General features: G+C 53.8%; 1 protein-coding gene across 3 annotated transcripts in view; it reads left to right on the top strand.

The window, feature by feature from the left end:
• Window positions 1-337: 337 nt before the first annotated feature.
• LOC143962481 (uncharacterized) overlaps window positions 338-6,093 on the top strand; it is a 49,476-nt gene continuing 43,720 nt past the window's right edge. Inside the window, exon 1 of one of the 3 annotated variants that reach the window (XM_077471763.1) lies at window positions 338-497. The gene's annotated coding sequence lies outside the window, so the exon portion shown is untranslated. The remainder of the gene's footprint in view (window positions 498-6,093) is intronic. The other 2 variants (XR_013270708.1, XR_013270703.1) reach the window with 2 other exon arrangements.

The raw sequence follows: 6,093 nt of genomic DNA, 5'->3' as shown, positions 1-6,093 counted from the left end.
GCGAATCCATCCCAAGTGCTGCTGCCACAGAAGTGAGTAGTACCGCCGGTCTGCAGGCTGCACCGGCCAAACCATACAACCTCTTTTAACAAAAAAATAAATAAAATAAACTTCTCCACCCGAATCTTCAGTGCTAAGGCAGCTAGACAGGCAGGTATAACTCCCCAGACATATAAGGCACAGGATAATAAAACACTCTGACAGACAAGTAACACAGCAGTAAGTAATGAGAGTCCCGGAAGTCAGGCTTACCATAGCATAGCAGCAGATTGATCAGCTGCAGGCTGAGATTAGAGGACAGAGTCTGCTGCAAATCAGCAGTGAGCATTCTGGTGTTTGCTATGCAATCCAAGAGGAAGCTACCTCTGACCTCAACTCCGAGCTTTCTGAAAGGAATACATGTGGAGGGGGGTGAATTACAAGTCCCAGCGAGCCAAACCACTGCCTGAACACACAAAAACATGGGAGGAGAGAGTGCCAGCACCTGCCTAACGAAGGTATATACAGTCATTTATACTGTACCATCAGGCCCGGACTGGGACAAAAAATAGGCCCGGGCATTTTGGAATGAGCAGCCCATGACATTTTAACTGGCCCCTTCCACACTCTCCATCCTGATGGGAGAGGAGAGGGGGAAACCCGGCAAAGGTGCGTGGGGTGAGGGGGACTGGGAAAAGTAAGGGGGGGGGGCAGAGAGCACAGGAAAGAAGCAGGGGGGCTACTGAGCACTGTGGGGGAAGCGGAGAACAGAGAGCACAGGGAGGAAGAGGAGAGCATGGGGGGTTGGAGAGCACAGGGGGAAGCAAAAACACAGGGTGGGGTGGAGAGCACAGGGAGGGCAGGAGAGCGCGGGGCGGAGAGTACGGTGGGAGGTGGAGATCACTGGGGGGTTGTAGAGCACTGGGGGATGGAGGGCACAGGGGGGCAGCAGAGATCATGGGAGGAGGTGGAGAGCACAGGGGGTAGGCGGAGATCAATGGGGGGCTGGAGAGCACTGGGGGAGAGGCATAGGGCACAGGGGGCACCATAGAGCATGGGGGAGGTGGAGTTCACAGGGAGGGCTGGAGAGCTAGAGAGTACTGGGGGAGAGGCAGAGGGCACAAGGGGCAGCATGGCTGAGGTGGAGAGCACTGGTGCGGGCTAGAGAGTACTAGGGGAGAGGCAGAGGGCACAGGGCACAGGGGGCAGCATAGAGCATGGGGGAGGTGGAGAGCACTTGGGGGCTAGAGAGCACTGGGGAGAGGCAGAGGGCACAGGGGGGCAGCATAGAGCACTGGGGGGGCTAGAGAGCACTGGGGGAGAGGCAGAGGGCACAGGGGGCAGTGTAGAGCATGGGTGGAGGTGGAGAAGAGGGGGGCTGGAGAGCATTGGGGGAGGGGAAGAGCACAGGGGGAGGTGAAGAGCACAGGAGGGAAGCAGAGGGTACAGGGCGGCAGCGTAGAGCATGGGGGAGGTGGAGAGCACAGGGGGGAAGCAGAGGGCACAGGGCAGCAGCGTAGAGCATGGGGGGAGGTAAAAAGCACAGGGGAGGTGGAGAGCACAGGGGGAAGAGACGGAGGGCACAGGCTAGCAGCGTAGAGCATGGAGGGAGGTGGAGAGCACAGGAGGGAGGTGGAGAGAACAGGGGGGCTGGAGAGCATTGGGGGGAGGTGAAGAGCACAGGGGGAGAGGCGGAGGGCACAGGGGGCAGCGTAGAGCATGGGGGGAAATGGAGAGCACAGGAGGGAGGTGGAGAGCACAGGGGGGCAGTGTAGAGCATGGGGGGAGGTGAAAAGCACAGGAGGAGAGGCGGAGGGCACAGGGGGCAGTATAGAACATGGGGGAGGTGGAGAGCACAGGAGTGAGGAGGAGAGCACGGGGGGCTAGAGAGCACTGGGTGGAGGTAGAGAGAACAGGGGGTGCTGGGGAGAAGTGGAGGGCACAGGTGGGCAGCGGAGAGCATGGGGGAGGTGGAGAGCAGAGGAGGGAGGTGGGGAGCACAGGGGGAGAGATGGGGGGGGGAACAGGGGGCAGCATAGAGTATGGGGAAATTGGAGAGCACAGAAGGGAGGTGGAGACACTGGGTGGGCTGAAGAGCACAGGGGGAGAGGTGGAGGGCACAGGGGGGGGCAGCGTAGAGCATGGGGGGAGGTGGAGTGCACAGGTGGGAAGAAGAGAGCACGGGGTGGCTGGATACCACTGGGGAGAAGTGGAGGGTACATGGGGCAGCTGAGAGCATGGGGGAGGTGGAGAGCACACGTAGAGAGGAACAGGGGGGCAGCGTAGAGCATGGGGGAGGGGGATAACACAGGGGGAGAGGCGGAGGGCACATGGGGGCAGCGTAGAGCAGGGGGGGAGGTGGAGTGCACAGGAGGGAGGAGGAGAGCATGGTGGATATCACAGGGGGAGGTGGAGAGCACACAGAAAGAGGCAGAGGGCACAGGGGGAGCAGCAGAATGGGGGAGGTAGAGAACACTGTGGGGGTGTAGAGAGCACTGTGGGGGGGGGGTGGTAGAGAGCACTGTGGGGGCAGCAGAGATCAGCAGGATAGGAGGAGCAGTGGGGTGGCTGCATATAGAAGAATTATTCTCTTCATCTTCCTCCCGCAGTGAAAGCCTGCGAGGGGGAGAGGAGCAGCAACAGACATTCAGAGACTGTGGGAGGAAGATGGAGAGAATGATTCTTCTATATGCAGCCACCCCATTGCTCCTCCTATTGAGGTTACAGGTGGCCACACTTATGTTCTCTCTGATCCGGCTGCAGCAGGCTCCTCTTCCCTTCGTGGTCACGTCCCCCGACACCAACGCCTGAACTATACTGGCGGCCGTGGAGAGGTCTCTCCTCTAGCCCCTCCCCCTTCATGTTACCGTCCCCTTGTGCCCATGGCTGAGCCTGAGCTGAACTGGCAGCCGGGCGGCCACGGAAAGGTCAGGGGACTGGCGTGGGCTTAAAGAGCAGCCTGCCTTGGTCCCGAAAGCAAGGAAATGCGGCCCGGTGGCCCCGGCCCACCGGGCAAATGCCAGGTTTGCCCTATGGCCAATCCGGGCCTGTGTACCATACAATCCTAGCACCACAGGAACCCACCTCCTCAGGAGATTTACAGCCTATATGGGGGGTCTTCTGATCCGGGAGAGGCTGAACCTGAACAGGATGGATGGTGGATGGAGAAAAAAAATAAAAAAAAATAAATAAACTTTAAAAGGCGTCCAGAGCGAGGACGAAAAAAGAACACTGGTGTGGGCAGACAACCGCCTTTTATGGGCTAAGAAAAGGGTGGTCCTGGATTGGTCAGAGGGGGCAGAGCAGACCCATAGTAGGCCGACATGGGGAGGTCCGGGAAAGCTCTATTTGGGGGAAAAATTATAAAAATTAAATTTAGGTACAGTGTTGTATGACCGTGCAATTGTCACTCAAAGTGCATCAGCGCTGAAAGCTGGAAATTGGTCTGGATAGGAGGGGGGTTTAAGTGCCCAGTAAGCAAGTGGTTAAAATGCAACATCTAAACAGTCAGACGGAGTTCTAAGTCCTGTATTTCACTATATAAACTCACTTTACTGTTAAAAATAAGTGTAAAATGCAAAACTCCGGTGGGTGTAACAAGATGTCCGCTTTCCCCCTTCTCAGGGTATCCTTACTATGGGGGAGTGCGGGGTGTAGCAAGATGGCAGCGACTGAACGTCACTTCCGTTACACATTCTGATGGGTCACCGAACCTGACGAACCACCGCCATCTTGTTGAGGACCACTGCTTATGGTATAATAAAAAATGGCCCCATACATACCTCTAGGCCTCCCTCACCCCCATTCCAGGCATGCTCAGTCGAATATGGGAAGATAACACTTGTTATGCTGCCACCTTGGGGTTGGATCTGCTATGACTCCCTCTGTGTTACTACACATATAATATTACCGTCACTTTTCCCCTTCTCAGTGTATCCTTACTATGGAGGAGTGCTGGGTGTAGCAAGATGGCGGAGATGGAACATCACTTTTGTTACACATTCTAACAGGTCGCCTAATCAGACGAAATAACGGTCCTCAATAAATGGCGGACTAGTCATTCTATAGAGCCCACTTCTCGTAGCTCTGGGTTCATTATGTGAAAGTAAACTCCATGCGGATCATTTTCTCTATAACAAAATAATTTCCGATGTTCTGCCAAGAAAGTTCCCCCAGCGGATAATGACCCCCCTGAACTGTGCAGGTGCAGCGCTTGCGCAGTACGAACCACAACGGAGCCACCGAAAATAGCTGAAGCTGAACGCCTGTTAGTCAGCTGTACACGGCGCCTGTAACAGGGCCCCTCGCGGGCTCGCTTCACTCACCACGCTTTGGGCACGGCCCCACTGCACTCAGCATATTAATATTCTAACTCTATGTCCACTTGGATGTCTGCGGCCACCATCTTGTTAAAGACCAATGCATTCTTCTCTACTTTCCAAAATGTCAGCTCTGTGATCACAAGTAGGATTGGGGAAGTTGGTGATATGTGGGATTAGGGGGATGGAATGGGGGAGATGGGGGACTGGGGTAGATATGTGGGTAATAATGAGAATGAAATGGAGGTGTTTATAGTCTAGGGTTGCCACCTCATCCCTTTAAACCCAAACACATATGAATTACACAGGTTCTGTGGATGATTAAGGTGGTAATTAAACTCACTTGGTGCTGATAATTACCACCTTAATCATCCACAGACCCCGTGTAATTCAAAGGTGTTCGGGTTTAAAGAGATGAGGCAGCAACCCTAGTATAGGGGTATTTAAAGCGGCACCTTTCAAGGAGGAGGGGGGTGCAGTTACCTGGATAATCCAGGTATCTGCACCCACTTCTGGTACAAGACCGCCGCAGACGCCCCCCCCCCCCCCCCCCCGTTGTGTTCTGGGAAACACACAGTTCCCAGGACACAGCGGGGGACCAGCAGAGACGCGCATGCGCAGTAGGGAACCGGACAGTGAAGCCACAATGCTTCACTTCCCGATTCCCTGACAGAGGATGGTGGCGGAGGCAGCAGAGAGACAAGCGATTGCTCGTCATCTGCCGCCGACATCGCTGGACCCCGGGACAGGTAAGTGTCAATTTATTAAAAGTCAGCAGCTGCAATATTTGTAGCTGCTGGCTTTTAATATTTTTTTTTTAAAGGTGCAGAACCACTTTAATGGAGGCGATGAGGTGTATGGGGGGATATGAAGATGAAAAATGGATCTGGGGGATGGAATAGGGGCGATGGGGGCCTGAGGTTTATATGGGGAGATATGGAATGCCAGAGATGGGGGGCCTAGGGGTGTCTAGGGGGATGGAATAGGGATGATGCGGGCCTGGGGTTCATATAGGCGTAATAGGGGGATGGAATGGGGGTGATGGAGGTCTAGAGGTATGTGTGGGAAGAGTAGAGGGATGGAATAGGGGAGATGAGGGCCTGGGGGTGAATGGGGGGAGTAGAGGGATGGAACATTGGTGGGGAGGGAAAGGGGGATGGAATGGGGGTATGAGGGTTATATTTGGGGATGGAATGGGGTGATGGGGGTGGAAGGGGGACTATATATATATATATATATATATATATATAACACAGGAGAATTATACCAGGTCCAACCACAAGGAGGCAGGGTGACGGTAATATTATATGTATAGTAACACAGGGGAGGTCATAGCAGATCCAACCACAAGGTGGCAGCATAACGAGTGTTATCTTTGAATATTCAACTGTGCATGCCTGAGCCGCCATTTTTTATTATACCATAAGCAGTGGTCTTCAACAAGATGGCGGTGTTTCATCAGGTTCGGTGACCCATCAGAATGTGTAAAGGAAGTGACGTTCCGTCAGTAAAGTGAGTTTATATAGTGAAATACAGGACTTAGAATTCCATCTGACTGGTTAGATGTTGAATTTTAAAAGTAGTGGCAAGCCTGCTCATCTCACAGGTTTGCTAATCTGACAGAAGTTTGCTGCTTTCAAAATGCAACATCTAAGCAGTCAGACGGAGTTCCAAGTCCTGTATTTCACTATAGAAACTCACTTTACTGTTATAAATACGCGTAAAATGCAAAACTCCGGTGGGTGTAACAACATGTCTGCTTTCCCCCTTCTTAGTGTAGCAAGATGGCGGCGAG

Source organism: Lithobates pipiens, unplaced genomic scaffold, assembly GCF_037356315.1.
Source record: "Lithobates pipiens isolate NorthernLeopardFrog02 unplaced genomic scaffold, aLitPip1_a1.2 Scaffold_8, whole genome shotgun sequence".
NCBI classification, from domain to species: domain Eukaryota; kingdom Metazoa; phylum Chordata; class Amphibia; order Anura; family Ranidae; genus Lithobates; species Lithobates pipiens.
Note: the sequence above shows the minus strand (reverse complement) of the source record. Positions and strands in the feature narration are given on the sequence as shown.